Consider the following 15,866-nt stretch of genomic DNA (forward strand, 5'->3'; position numbering starts at 1 on the left):
AAGGGCCTGGAAGCTCTTCTTGTGCAGCTGGCTTCAAGGCAGGGTCCTCTGCCCAGACAAGGTGCTCAGGCATAGCTGTGTTTGTAGGTTCAGAGCATGCATAGCTTCCATCCTTTCTTTATTCTGCATTCAAAAAAGTGGACGAGAGTTTGACGGTCTTGGAGCACGTGAGCGTTTGCATTGACTTCAGCAAGATGTATGTTTGTCTTCAGGTGAACAGCTCCTGGAAATCAGGAGTCTCTGTCTCACAGGAAGAGGGTCAGGTCCCAGTTAGAGGTTTGCAATCAGCCTGATACTGAAATCTTCCTGGATTCATCCTCATATGAACACTGAGTGTTTCTCTGCAAAACGCTTTTTTACACAGGGTGTGCTGTTCTCAACATAGAGGAGAAATTTCATTGCTGGTATACACGTTAGATTATCAGATGATCTCTCCTGGCCTTGTCCGATGCAATTTGAAATGCAGTCAGTTAAAACAAAGTTCAGAGCTGCTTCAGGTACCACAAAACCTTTCTGATAGTTTTTTGTTTTAATCACAGATCCCTACTTTAAAGTATTTTCTTCCGAACTGCTGTGTTTTGAAAGAAGATGAGAAATTGGCTGACCATAAGAAGGGAAAGGAGGAAATGGAGTCTATATAAAATTGCCAAGTGGACAGTCTAAATAAACTGACATCTTCTGTCTCTAGAAATTTAGCTAAGCTCTCTGTGGGATATAGCATTATTTGTAAAAATGGTAAAGATGCTTAGATAGAAGTTATAAATTTATTTTAAGTTGAGGGTAGCTCTCCAACCTGTGGTCCACACTAGGCTATTAGTTAAAACAACATGTCATCATTTCAAGGCTCTTTGAGCAAGATGTAATGGATGTTTGGTCTTGTAATTAACCCGCTGCCATTGGCCACGCATTCTCTCCACCCTATAATTACTTGACTAAAAAAAATCACGCCATTCAAAGCATACATTGTGTAGAAAACTAAAAGAGCATTCATTTTAATGTTTTCACACAGAATGATTTTAACTCGTACATACAATTCACATATGAGCAGAAGTTGTTTGGCCGTATCTGAGCAGTTTTTGTTAGAAAAGTTTGATTTGGAAGTAAAATGAGTCAGCATGCTATTGCCTTTTGGTTTTGTTTAACTTTTTTAGAACCACTCTGAAAGTACCAAAAGGATTTTCACTTAAAAATATCTTGCCACTGAGCTAAGACTGCAATGAGTATTCAATTAGTTGCTCCAACAGTCGCTGTTCTTTTAAATCATATAACATGTGTAAGTCCTCTATGTGGACAGCTTTAGCCTCAAAAACAAATATTTCAGGAAGCTTGTAAGTGAAAACGTTGGTGTAAGCCAGTGAAATGAAAGTGCCTGCTCAGCAAAAAAGGCCAATCCTTCCTTTGGCAACTTTTCCTTAGTAATGCTTCTGCGTTCTCGAGGCCTTTGGCCAGAGCAAGTAATAGAATAGAAATGAGGTTTGTATATAGGAGTGAAAAGCAACAGAAAACATCTGGAAACCTCTCTGGAGAAACCTGCAGTGGATTTATTTTACCTAACCTGAATTGTCTAAAAATTAGACGGAGAGGGTGAGTGTGGACTCCGTCTGTAGGCAGTGGAGAGAAGCAGACGTTTCCAGAAGGCGATTGACACCTATCTTGTGACAGGATTAAACCCTAACTTTTAGATGGCTACAGACAAGTGAGATTAATCCCCCCCCGAGAGAAATGCTGCCATCCCTCAGCTTCTTCAAAGCTTCAGTCTTTTGATTGTGGCATGGTCTTTGCTTCCAAGCCCACCATTGCTTGATCCAACAATGCCATTTTTTGTATCAGGCATGATACAACTGTGTTGGTCATCTCATTCATGCAAAGATTAGAAGTTCCTCCACCTGCATTAAACCCACCACATCAAACTCAGTGAAGCACCTCTTTTTCAGTTTACGGATGTCACAGCTCAGTCCTGCACAGCTGGGTGAAGAAGGGAATACCTGGGGGTGGGGGGCATGTCAGGCAGTATATTTACATTGCAGAACGTGAAATGGAGGTACCTGGGCTGCACTTAAAAGCCCGTCCTTGTCAGATGGCTAAACATGTCTATGTGAAATTCTCTCCTGCCTCACCTCCTAGACAGCTGGCTGGGATGTCTGTGCTCGACACCGCACCTGTGAGGAATACTTGATCTGTAGGAAAACTTGGTAATTATGCTTTCAAATAACTGAGCCCTGACTCTTCTCTGAGACCAACCTTTAATACCAGGTTATGCATTTTTTCCTCAATCACTGTCACCTTTCATCCCATGCCACTCCTTGGTTGTGTGAAGAGACCCAGCCAAAATCACAAAGGTACCTCCTTCAGATCCTTCTAAATTCGCTACAGTCATGAAGCTTGTGAGCTACCAACCTATGGATAAGGCATGTGGCGTGCTTTGACCTCTGCTTGTGATGCTAACCACAAGCTTCACATTTTTACCATGTTTTCCATATCTTTTACCTTTCTGTCTGGTTATTATATTCCTTTCCTCCTTACTGTGTTTCAGTATGTGCTGAGATCTGCGTATTACTTTGAAGCAGGGACCATCTTCTTGTGCATGTGTGCAGCAGTTAGCACAGCTCAAAATGGTAGGGGCAAGATGCATCACTGCATGATAAGTTTTAAAGCTCGCTGGAGAGCAAGTGTGACTACTGGACCCTGCTACAATCATCATCAGCACCTTGCATCCTTGGCTCCTTCTCCCATGAGTGCAATTTTGTACAGTAACAGGGAATGGAAAAACCATAACATCTCCTGGCAGCACGGGCAGGCTGACACAATGGCAGCTAGCGCGTGGTGTTAGTGACCCTGCTGTGCACAACATACAGCCTCATAGGTAATTTAAGAAATGTGTAAGAGTGTCCTTACTTAATGTTACCCAGCAAGGCACTATGGGATATATTTAAGCAAATCCTAAAGATGGCATGGTCTACCTTGGATCAACCTTCAGGGTCAACACCTCCCAGACAAACTTTCCCATACACAGGTTTTCTTGGTGCAAAATTTGTCCTTACATTGTAAAAGTGCATTTAGATGTTACCAAACCAAAAAAAAAAAAAAAAAAACCCAAAAAACCAAATCATAAACAGTTTGTGAGTAGATCTGACATAAACAAAGTATGGTTTCCAAGGCATATATCCCAAGGAAGGTTATCCAGATCCAGCACTGCAGGGCAATCAAATCAGAAATCAAGAATTAAAAGATCATTGTACACAAAGATCATGGAGGAGCACAGCCCTCTGGGTGAAGGATCTCCTGAATCATATTAGTTCTACATTTCAAAATGGGAAGATCACCGCTTTCACTCTCTCTGACTAAAGTTAGAAACACATGCACAGAAATAGGCACCTAGATTAATGACCTGTTTTCCAAAATGCTGTAAATTCCCAGCCATCAAAGGCACCTTTGAATCTTCATTTAGAAATTTAGACCACAAGGCATGAAAAATGTGTCCTTTGCCTTCCAATAGCAGCTATCCGAGTATGGGAATTCTACAGAAGGGCTCCACAAAAAAAAAAAAAACTTCACCTGACGTGGTTATGGCAGACGGATCAAAAACTGCTTAATGTAACAAATCACCAGAGCCTGGAGGCGCTGTTCCAATATTGGGATATCCTGCTAGGCCGTGGGTTTTCCCTACCGGAGGCTCTGCCTGCTTGGCCCTGGCCCCAAAGCATGGCGGCCATCGGCCGTGCTCTGGGCACGTTGCACTTGCTGCAATGTATTTATGTGGTGCTGCAAAATTGGCTTTGGGGACCACTAGTGAGGACGTCATGGCAGCAGGGAGCTCAGCAAACCCTACTGAACACGCTGCTGAGTCAAGGGCTCAGTCTGGTGGGCCTCTGCTAGCAGGGCTATATTGCGTTTTAAAGCTAGGGCAGGGTCGTCTGCCCAAGACACAGGCACTTCAGCTTGAGTAGGGTGTTTTGAAATCCCCAGCCTATGCTGGATTTCCTCATGGTTGTTGACCCTAATCTGACCTTCAGAATTACCGTCATGTGAGAAGGCAGCGCGGTGAGATTACAGCTCCTTCTCACTGTAACTTTTGATTGGCAGTGGGCTGAGAAATCATGATCTGCGAGGGAGACATAATATAAAATGTCCTGCTGCGGGCGCAAGCCGTGACACAAGTGCCCCAGTGCAGAGGGAGCAATGGAAATCCTCATCTATATTCCGGTATATTATAGGGCAGAATGAGCAGCAGATCTGTTCTGGCTTGTTTAATACAAACCGTAAAATTTGATTCAGCCAGTCTTTGGATTAGTTCAGTGGCTTACATTGGGTGAAGTCCTATCTTTCCTAAAGACTTGAACTGAAGATGGCAAGAGGCAGAGGATAAAGGACCTCGCGGGGTTTGTTCCAGCCGTTAATCATCCTCGCTGCTGAAAAGTGTGCCGTGTTCAATGTGTCCAAATTCAGCTTCCAGGCACTAGCTCTTGTCACACTTCCCTGTTTCGTTCAATAGCCCTTTGGTACTTCATATTTTCTCCCTTTTAAGACACTCGTATCTTACCTGCTGGTTTATAAAGATACCACTTTATCTTCTTCTTTTTAACTAGCTGAACAGATAACCCTCTCTTTCACTGTAACACACTTTTTCTACCTCGGAAATAAGCACTAAGGCTGTTCACTGCACTTGCAAGCATACCTTGACATTTCTGAAAGGGGATACTAGCATCCAGCAGAACAGCAATTAGTCTTTCTGGCTGTAGGAGTTGGAGCACTCACAGAGTCCTTCAGGGCCTCCTGCACAGAGGTTAGGTCTGCATAAATCAGGCCGTACTTATCCTATCGAGACTTTTCCCATGTCGTGCTTTTAAGCCAAGAACTGATGTGTTAAGTTACGTCGGGGATGGTCTAAAGCTCAGCCCTAATGATCTGATGAGTTGCTTATGGAGAAAATGCTAAGAGACCCTTACAGAAAGCAGTGGTGGTTGTTTTCAGTGAATCACAGATTGCTTGCAATGCCTTTGAAGACTGTGTATATGTATGATAACTCTTCTTTTGTAAAGGATTATAGACTGTTCCGTTACTTGTGAAACACAGTAGGAGTGTTACTGCAGGTCAGAGAGGACTGTCATTGGTAAAAATTCCTGCGATCCGTAGCTTTGCTCAATGGCCTTTTCTGGAGTTTCTGTCTCAGAACAAGCTACAGCATATACCCTTCAAGAAGGAGAAAAAATACACAGGGAAATGTGATTTCAGAAGTATTCACAAGATCTTCCAAAGTCCCAGTTATTTGCGTTTGTTCCTGGAAAGCAGACATACCAGTGTTGCAGCCCCTAGCTTTTCAGCAAGGGTAAGAAATTGAAACAGATTTAAAGAAAATAATAATTTAATACTGTCTCATACAAATAAAGTCTTGAGCCCAAAGGGCTCCATTACACTGAGCAGAGGAAAAAAAAAGTCTTCAGAAATTATTATTCCTTTTAAATATAATTATTTTCCTTAAGGAACATCTTAAAGAGACTGCAGCTGCCCAGCCTGTTGAATTAACTGTACAGGAGATTTAAAAGGGTTATTCCAGGTTTCGCACCAGAGCTGGAAAAATAGAATTACACCAGACCCAAACTGAATTAAGTAGTTAAGAACACAGCCTAACAGATTAAAATGACCTTTCCTCTACCGATTTAGTGTTTTTCAAGCAAAGCCATGATCCTTAGCCACTGATGTCAATGGATTTCCTATTGACCATAGCAAAACCAAAATTGAGCCTCATTTGTGGTTCAAGGCTTTTTGCAAAGGGATTTGGCACACTTACTGTGCAGCGATAAAACAAAAGCAGTGTTGAACATGTAACAGATACACAGAGAAGGGACAAGAGCAGAATAAAATAAAAGGTTGTCCATTTTAGAAGGAAGTCCCCCTTCCCACTCTACCTTTTCCATTGTTCCTGTTCTTATTTCTTCCTTCCTTCTTCCTTTCCTTTCCTTTCCTTTCAGTTTGTTTCCTTGCCTTTCTTTGCCTTTCCTTTCTTTGCCTTGCCTTGCCCCTTCTAGGAAGACTAAGTTCCTCTTTACTAAGGATATAACTCAGCTCATGCAAAGTTACGCGTATGCTTACATATCTTTCCTGACTACAGTTATTTAGATGAAGTCAGGCCTTGATTAGCGTCTTCAAGGACTTCTCCAGCTGATAACAAGATGATCACAGAGGCGGCCTTTACCGCAGGAAAGCCACGCTCACTGCGGCTTCTCTGTCGTTAGAAAGAGAGGCTCTCGCAGAGGGCACTTCAGGGCAGGATCCTCACCTCCCTGTTCTGAATCCACCCCTGGAAATGCTTCTCTTCCTTAATTTTGAAGCAATGATGGGAAATCCTTTCCATACCGAGTGCCTTGTGTCTCATCATGTGCCAGACCCCGCAGCCAGTGTGTGGAAACTCCCACACCAGCCCCGGAGCGAGGGTCTTCGGTCACCGTTTCTGCTGTTCACACAGTGCCTGTCTCTGGCCTCCACAGGGCTGCAGGGCGGGAGCGAGCAGAGGAGCCCAGCAAATATCCCTCCGGTGGCCGTTCCTCAGGAGAGAGTGCTGGGTAAAAGCTGAAGTTGACAAATACATCACTTTTATCATAGTGTGTTTTCCTTTAGGATGAGCACGGCACACCTGTACATGAGCCGTGAGGAAGGGGAGAAGACACAGCTGTGTGCACCGGAGACTTGTGTCGTGCCGTGACAGATCCTCCACAGCTTGGTGTTTTCATGGCTGTGCTCCAATCTGACTTTGCTTTGGCACCCACCTTGTTCCTCTGGTTAAGTACCTAATGATGCCATTTTCCTGAGCAAATGCCTGTGCTGCTTCTTAGGCAGAAGGAAATTGGCCTACCACAGAGGGAGATCGTGTCTGACAAAATTTGAATATCCAAGTCAAGCAGGCAAGTTCCCTTGTGGGAATACTCCTCTCCTCTGACGTGCCCAACCGGTGAGTTTGCCTACGTTTTTGAAACTGCCATACCTCAAAGAGCAGGATATAAACCTGCCGCATGAGAAGGTTCAGTATCCACTGACTACTGAATCTTTCCAGAGCTGGGGAAGGAGTCAGACCATGATCTCAGCCTGACTTTCTCTTTGACAGAGCTTTTCAAAATCATGAGCAAGCCTAATAGCTACTTGGGAAGATTAAGATATGAAAATTAATCATAATGTGCATCACCTCTTTTCATCCAGCTATCAAAACTGGGAGTGAACTTAGAAACTCCCAATTTACAGAAGAGGAAGCAGATGCTGAATGAATCGACGAAGCAGAAAGAGGAGGCAGGCTCCTGACTCCTCCTTCTCCTTCCTACCCGCTCACCCACTATGCCTCCCGTAGGTACCTGTCATGCTGCTCTTGGCTGTCTTGTGTGAGAGGTGTTAGTAAATGCAGCTATTCCTACCTGTCCCTGAGCAGAACCCGTGGATGCCACCCTGGGCTGAATACCTGTCAAGTACCCTGGATATGTCCAGGGACCTAGGCAAGAGCTGGTCCAAGTGGCTCCCATGACTTAGGGACTGTGAAGAGGGTGGAGGGAACGTGCACATGCATTTTCCATGCTCAGCGGCATCAGCAGCAGCCTCAGCGTGTCACCTGTCTGTCATCAGATTCTCCCAGAAAGGACCGTGCATGAGGACCTCCCCACTCACAGTCTGTTCCTGAGGCGTGCTGCTCACGGGTGGAGAGTTTTATTACAGAGGGAGGTCAACGAGAGCGTGTTTGAATCTCAGCAGTGGCTCCACTTGCACCCTTCTCCGATCAACCGGCCCCACCACTCTGTTGTGACTTACTCAGTAAAAGTTGTGTTACAAGCAAAGAAAAAAGCTCTGGTTTAGGCACCAAGCAGACATGAGATGCTAGACCTTCAGGCTACGCCGGAGGGAGGAGTGATGGAAGATGTCTGGAAGAGGAGCTAGTAGCAAAGTCCACAACGCTGTCATGCCAGCAAGAATAGATTGCGGGACTCAAGCATTTTAAGGGTTACTCAGATTATATACTCATGTGTGTCAGCAGTGCTGGCAATTTGCCCTTTACGTTGTGGCGGCTTAAATCCACTTTATAGCTCCCTACTAAAAGAATGCATTTTCTTAAAGAGCTTTAAAGAAAGACAATGCAAACTGAATACAAATAGGTCTGTCCTTTAGACAGGAAGAAATCAGCCCTTTACTTTGTTACTAAGTTCAACAAAAGTAATTACTTTACCAATGCATAATATTACCCTGACTCTAGCTATTGGATAAGAAACCTCAGTCATATGGATGAGAACCAGAAGAAGTCATTAGCAGCAGAGAGGCAGTTTTAACAGTTCTGTGTTTGATTCCCATGGAGAATTTCATATGTCAGTCAAATCTCCTAAACAAAAGGGTTTTTTGGCAGTCCCATGGAAAGTAGTATATATACAGATAGACTCATTGGCTTGCTTTCACCCAAGCTTGTTTTGATACGAGGAGATAAATACATTAGTTGTTTTATGAGGGTTTTTTTTGTTCAGATTTTTAGCTGGCACAAGTCAGTGTGCCTTCGGTGCTTCAGGTCTGAATTTCATTCACGCCAAAGTCAAGGCAACGCACTTCAGTGGAGCTGCACTGATTTGCTGAAAATCTGGTGAATTTTTTAAAGCCTCTTTTGTAGCGATATAAATAGAGTGCAAAGTCAGTGTGAAATCATGGATACATAAGAATTTTAATATTTGGCTGTAATTATATGTGTGTGGCTGTGTAACTAAAAATGTATGAATGCACGTTTTAATCCCCAGTGTTTGTCATGAGATTAATGTAAAGAAATACAATTGAGTGACCCAGAGTCTGCTGATTCCTGACGAGTGCTGCTCCTGGTGCCAATACATCTGTAGGTAAAGCTGGGTCCTTATACAATACTCATGTTCCCTCTGTATTGCTATAGGAATTGTAGCTCAGCCAGGTGTGGAAGCTCACATAGATAGGATAATGAGCTCCAGCAGTTGTCCATCAGCCCAGGCTTCCCTCCATTGTGACCGTGGTAACAGCCCTTTGCAGAGCCTTCTGGGCTACCAGACCCCTGGAATATCAAATACCCCATCCCCAAGCCTTCTGGTATGCAGGAGAATGGGCAGGGTGACCGGAACCGCAAAAGATGAGAGAAAGAAGAAACATACGTGTAAAGAATAAAGAATTAGAAGTGTGGTACAGAAGGACAAGCAGTAGTGCGGGCAAGAAATGCAAGGTAAAGCATATAAAAAGAGAAAGAACCAAAGAGGCATGGGCAGAGATAGAGGTGATGACAGAACTGTGCCAGGGCAGAGACCAAAGGAATAAGAATGGTTTCTAAGCAATTGTAGGGGAAAGTATCACAGCTTTGAAACCATCTCTGAGTTGTAGCTCTCAACGGTGCCTCTGTGATAATCTGCTTCTGCAGCCTGCAGAGTTGGTCCTTCTCAATTTTGGCAGTTTGTGAATGGGTTTTTCCTGTTTGCTATTCTCTTCTTCTCATGGATAAAGGACAAAACGTGCCCTGTAGAGAGTCAGTCACAGGAAGAGTTTCCCTATGAGAGTACCTGTGGCACGGCAGTCCTGCCAGCAGCACGGATGAGCTCTGTTTTTCAGGACACACAAAGAATTAGTTGGCATTTATGCTTCTTTTCTCTTCCAGGAGTCCTCACAGGTGTAATGTTTTATGTCTTGTTAATCACCTTCACCAACACAATGTTTGTTTTCTTCTGCTTGCTCTGACTTCAGACAAAAGGTGGCTTGCTATGGCATGTGAAGGCGGTTATCTCCAGGACAGAATGATGTAAACATCTACGTGAATTCATGTAAATAATGATATCTTCCACTGACAATGTTGCTGGGAGATGGTAACATTCTTATTAATGCGGTTCCCAGTGAAAATAACACAAGGGAAGAAACTTCTACAGCATTTGTTATGTATTTCAGAGCCGTTCTCTGCTACCAACAGCAGGGAGCTGTGAAGCCCAGATTTCCTGCATGGGAAGAGCAGTTTAAGGAATGCAAATTTGGTATATGCAGTTTAGTGCTTTACATGAATTTCATTCCTGAATAGCTTTTCCCTTGCAAGATGAAAGTTCCAGTCAACAAACAACCTGACTTGGAGCTCATTTTTGGGTATGATTTTGTGTTGTATATCAGCTGTTTCTGAGAAAAAAAAAAATCATCATAGTGAAACATATTTTAGAGTAACCATGCAAAATATAGCTGATAGGCAAATGCTTGGTGATTAGTGTTTATCATGGTTCCTTTTTGAGTAGTGACTTCTATTTTTATGCTGAACTTTCTCTAAATTGGTGACACAATGTTATCTCAAGACCTTTCAGCCAGATAAGACCATGCCAGTTTCCTAAAAAATGGTCTTCTGTCTATGGATTTTGTATATATTTGGGGTAGGGAGGCACTGTGGGAACCAAAACACTGACTGTATTTAAATTACTTTTTAAAGTAGAATTCTTAAAAGATGATGTTAGTTAGGGAGTTGACCTGAAAGTTTTTGGTAACTTGCATAATGTCAAGATAGGCCTTATACTGGATTTGTCCAAAGACTTTGGACAGATGCTCTGGAAAGCCAAAAGAACAGCCCTAAAACAGATAAGGAAAACTAATGTTCTAAAATCTCTGTGGCAATCCACCTTGGGCAGAGAAAAGTCACAGCACTAAAAAGTACCCCCTACCAACATGTGACTAGTTATCTTGAACGGAGCAAAAGTGTCTTCAAGAGATGTGATGCCCGGCAGATCACCATCTGGCTTATTGGCTGCAATCCTACGTTCTGCTTTCTACAAATCCAGAAACCTGAAAGAGCTAAGGCATTTTCAAGCTCTAGCTATCTTCAGAAACTTATTAATCTTTTTTTTTTCCTCTGTTCTTTAATGCTGTGAAATGCTGTGGTCTTTTAATGTTCCTTAATCTTATGCATGAAAGCAGGCATATTGAATGAATGCATATCGTCATATGTAGACTCAATTTAGATAAGTTCAAATATTATTTTATAAAATTATTTTTTAAGTGTATTGTATGTTTACAAGTCTGAAAACAATCAATTATCTACAGTCCTTGGTAAATACAGTTTTCAAACTTCTTATCAAATTGATAAACATCTGTGAGTGTGGAGGCAGGGAAAGGTAACAACTAGATTTTCAAGGTTGCCAATGTAATTTTCCAAAGCAGCAGAGCAGGCTGTCTGTTTAAGTACTCAGCTATTCAGCAACATAATTCTAAGAAGAAAGCTTTAATAACCATCCCTGAGACAATCAGATTGTCAGACAGTAGTTTTATTTCAGCACAAAGAAGGTTAACATTTTCAATCACAACTTGCCAGGTTTTGGTAAATTTTTTTTTTTCCAAACAGAGGACATCCCTCTTCTTAGATTATTTTTAAAATGCATAAGGACTAATTATTTTTGAAGTAATTTGACTAAGTTCCTGTATAATATTGAGGCTTTGGTATGACAATTGTAATTAATTCTAAATTAATTATATTAGATTATAACAATATTTAATTTTGTCATTTAAGTGTTTGAATTAATGGATAGAGTAGGTACTAAGTTTCATTTCTTGCAGCACTCAGGACCTATGAGGCTGTCAGCTGGTCAACCTGAACACCTGACCAGCTTTCCTGATCCCCATCCAATTTCCTAGGACTTTCCCACCTACTGAGTTGTGCTGGTTGAGCTTAGTTGTCATTTTAAAGCTGATTAAGAAGAGTGAAAAGCTCTCATTTAAAATATTTAAATTTAAAATGTTCTGCATTTAGTTGAAATTTGCCCAAAGCATCCCAGCAGCCTGTTTATGTGTCCATTGACATGGCAGTGAAATCACTGGGGACCAGCACGGATGGATGGGGTGGCTTAGCCGCTTACCTTGGTGTGACTGACAAAGTTTTTTCCTCACTGCTTCTGCTGTCCTGTTTGCCATGCAAATGCCTGAGCTGCTCGTGCAGCAGTCCCTCCGCTGCTGCCATTCACAACGGGATGTCTCGAGCAAACCAAAACCGGTGAGGGTTTGGAGTTTCTGTCTCAGAACAAGCTACAGCGTATACACTTCAAGAAGGAGAAAAAACACGCAGGGATATGAAATGCAGGATATGAAATATGAATGTGCCATTCACAACGGGATGTCTTGAGCAAAGCAAAACCGGTGAGGATTTGCTTTCCACTGCTCAATTGGAAATCACAGAAACTCAGACCTGATTCACGAGTAGCACAGGGCCAGGTACGGCCGGCATGAGGAAGACATCTAGATCATCATTGTTTCTGGTGTTATTCCCCAGGGCAGTCCACCTGTAAACCAGAGGCTGAGGCCCCTTGTCCTGACTCTGCTGTGTGAATGGTGACAGCTTGCAGAGAGGTGGCAAGAAATTAGAGGGTAAGAAACTCTCCCAGTGAATTAGGATGTGAGGTGAACATGAACCAAAGACCTCAATGAATCTTAACCTGAAGAAAGAGTGTGGAGGTAAGTCTGCAGCTGCTAGATTAAATGAGAAAGACCCTGTTTGGAGAGGGAGCCTTCCTGCAGACCGCCTATACCCAAAAGTGAATGAGCTTGGAACACTTCCCCTTGCTCGCACAGGCAGAGCCGTGTGTGAGCACAAGCACACGTATGTTTGTGGCCTCAGCTCCCTCAGTGCGATGTAGCACAGGACTAGATAGACATGAAGAGCTAGATCCAGTAGCATTCAGGTGGCTAAAACCAGGGTGTTGCATGTTTCCTTGCATATAAACCGAAGTTTTAAGGCTTGATTGCCTAGAGAGAGCATGGAAAAGGGTTGGTGACTCAGAATAGGACACAAACAGACCACGCGCTGAACAAGGTGGTACCCAACGTCAGTGTGCTGCTGCCAAGTGTCCCCATAGCGAAACGCTGGATGCAGCTATCTTTGCGCATTTGTTCATAAGCATCACTGTGCTTGCTCCTTTTATCTAGACGTTGATGGAGAGTGTGCATCTCCTATGCGTATAATAAATTGGCAGTTATGAAACTATGAAAAGACAGAACTCTTCACACAGCCAAGGGCTTGCAAGCACAAAAACAATGCACTGCATTCTGCTTAAAGGAAAAGTACTCAGTACTTTTACATTGGCATGCAGTTATGTCAAAAACCTGTAATTTGGGATGTGAGTATAGAAGTATTCATTTGATTTTATATTTTTGTTGCTAATTTCTGGGATGAAGACTAGAGGAGTGGTTCTGGCTCGCTTTACGAATTCTGAATACCATCTGTATTCCAAAATATCTAAACATGGACTGTTCATTAGATGCACTAAGAAAGTGTTAGTATTTTACAGAAATTGTTGCATGCATTTCACTGAAGTGACAGGCAGAGCACACTCCTAACACTCCTATTTTTTGGTCCCCATATGTCAGCTGCTTTGAGCAGCAGGGAGGGACTAGAAGGTTCCCAGAGGTTCCTTTCACCCTCTCTTTTGTCATTCTATGACTCGGTGATTTTATGCATAAAAATCTGGTTGAGAGAAATGCTGTTTTCCAGCTATGTTTCATTTTAGCCTTCACTGCTTTGAACAACTGGATTTACTTCTGAATTGATAGCAAAAGGAAGATGCTGATATAAAAAGAAACACAGGCAGGATTCTTTCACAAATTCTGAAGAGGGTGGAAATGAGAGAAATCACAGTTGCATCACTTTCACCAAAAGGAGAAGTAAAAACCACAGGGGAAACCATCAAAACCAACAGTGTCACATCTTCCTGTAAGTAATTGTCAGCTCTCTTGTAGTGTTAGCAGGCACAACATTTATTTAATCTGATTACCTGTTGGAAGACAGCTGTCAAATACAAACAAACATCCACAAACCATCTTTTGTTTATGGCCGACATGTCCTCTCCTGTTCAAAGCATAAATTCTACAAGTTCGAGTAAAAAAATTTAAAAAGTAATGATCTTCTTCACTTAAAGGAAGATAAAAATAAAGATAAAGGAAGATTAATTTAAAGCTCCTTTGTATCACATCTGAACTCGACTGTATGTCTTTGCTCTCTGGAGAATTTTGCATCTCCCCCCTAATGTTAAACAATAGGAATGATGAATCATGTTTTGATCAAACCTAATTTGTCAGAACGGAGAGATGAGTTTCAAAGATGAGTTTTCAGTTCCCTTATTACCCTTTGCCTGCTGCTCACAGAAGGATGATGGCCAAATTCATCAGCGACGCACTGGAGCCCACTGGGTCCACTCGGCAGTGCCTGTGAGCCGCAGTGGTCCCCGGCCAGCTGCCACCTGCATCGGCCCCTCCACTTGAACAAGCGGGACCTGCTCAGCCTGAGCAGCCCTTTGGGCATCCCACCATCCCCTCCTGTGCTGGGAACCCCCATGGGTTGGTGCAGGGAGGCTTTTTGCTCTTCCCCTGTTGCTCACAGATCACCCCAACACCTGCCTTGTGGCCTCTCACAGTTTTCCCTTTTGCACTTCCCTCCCTCTGCCATTTCTTCATTAGATGTCATTTGTCCAGCAAATGAACTGAAAGCAGTGCTCTTCATTTGTGCTTTTTCTGGCATGTGCTAGGTGGAAAGGAACAGCTTCATTTTTTAAATTTAAAAAAATGACCCAAGCATTGTCTTGCAGCTGCATGTTACCACGTGCAGTGTCCACAGCCAGAGGAAAGCTCTCAGCTCTCTCTTCGGTCACCCGCAGGTATTTGCTTGAGGCTTGTGAATTGGTTGCCTTTCCTGGAACTGACATCTTTAAGGTTCTCCAAGAGAAGTGAATTTCAATCTGGTCTACTTTCATCAAAAGGAGAAGTAAAATGTGTGTGGGCTTGAGCTAGAGGCACTCCACATACCATCTGCACCATCCCTGCACAGGCCAGGGACCAAAGACCTGACCTTGCTGGATTCAGATGAGCAGGGAAGGTGGCTAGATCTGCGTACCTCTGGTCAGAATGCGATCTTCTGGAAAGGCGCCATCACAGTCACAGGGATGGTATGGATGAAGCACTGCATTGAAAGATGAATGCATCCAGGAGGAGGAACAGATTAGATGGAAATCTGCCAGTGTTTTTGATGTGGCATCCGTATAGCACTTCTTATCGACATGTCTCAAAGTACTTCCCTGCCTTTGATTCCAGATTCTTGTCTGCTCTTTTTTTTCACACCTTGCTCTCAGCCCTCCAGTAAAGGATGATCTGCACGATGATGATTTCAAAACACAGACTATTTTTAAAGGTTCAGATTGGAGAGCAATAGCGCTCCTTCTAAGATGTACAGGAGTACAAGGCTTGGAGTTATTAAAATGAGCCTTTTTAAGATGATTTTTGTCGAGCATTCTGAGTGTCCCTGGTAGCCTTCCTTTGAGGTCTGCAATGTGACTGGGCCTGGGCAGGAGCCAAAGGGGAGCGCTGAGGGTGTCTCAAACAGTTACCTGCTCCCTTTCCCCCTGCCTGTGAAATAATGTCCACACAGGACGTTGCTGTGGGGCTGGCCCCCGCCTAGGAAGGGTATGCACGCTGGGATACCAAGCACGCCTGGGAGGGAGAAGGTGGGCAAGGAGGTGCACAAACCTCTGCAATGCTGATCCGTGAAATGCATGAAGTTCTGGGTCATGTTTGAACACGCTGTCCCCAGCATCCCTCTCTCAATCTTCGGCTCTTGGTAGCTGTACCCTGCTGTGAGGGGGTTCCTCTTCCCGCATGCTGGTGAGCAGTGCGGAAGGCAGATGGGCATATGGGCAGATGGGTCTGAGGCGGTGCTCTCTGGCTGGGCTTGTGTCAAGCATGGCAGGACATACTAAAGACTTACTGCTCTCAGCAGGTGTAACGGGTACCCACCAGCATGCTGCTGCTGTCTTATTCCTTGTGCTGTAGGAAAGCCTGCTTTTAACTCTTCTCACTCTCATCTCCTTCATCTGGAGCACTGTGACTTGCCCATC

This window comes from Chlamydotis macqueenii, chromosome 3, assembly GCF_036417535.1.
Source record: "Chlamydotis macqueenii isolate bChlMac1 chromosome 3, bChlMac1.mat, whole genome shotgun sequence".
In the NCBI taxonomy this organism is placed as follows: Eukaryota; Metazoa; Chordata; class Aves; order Otidiformes; family Otididae; genus Chlamydotis; species Chlamydotis macqueenii.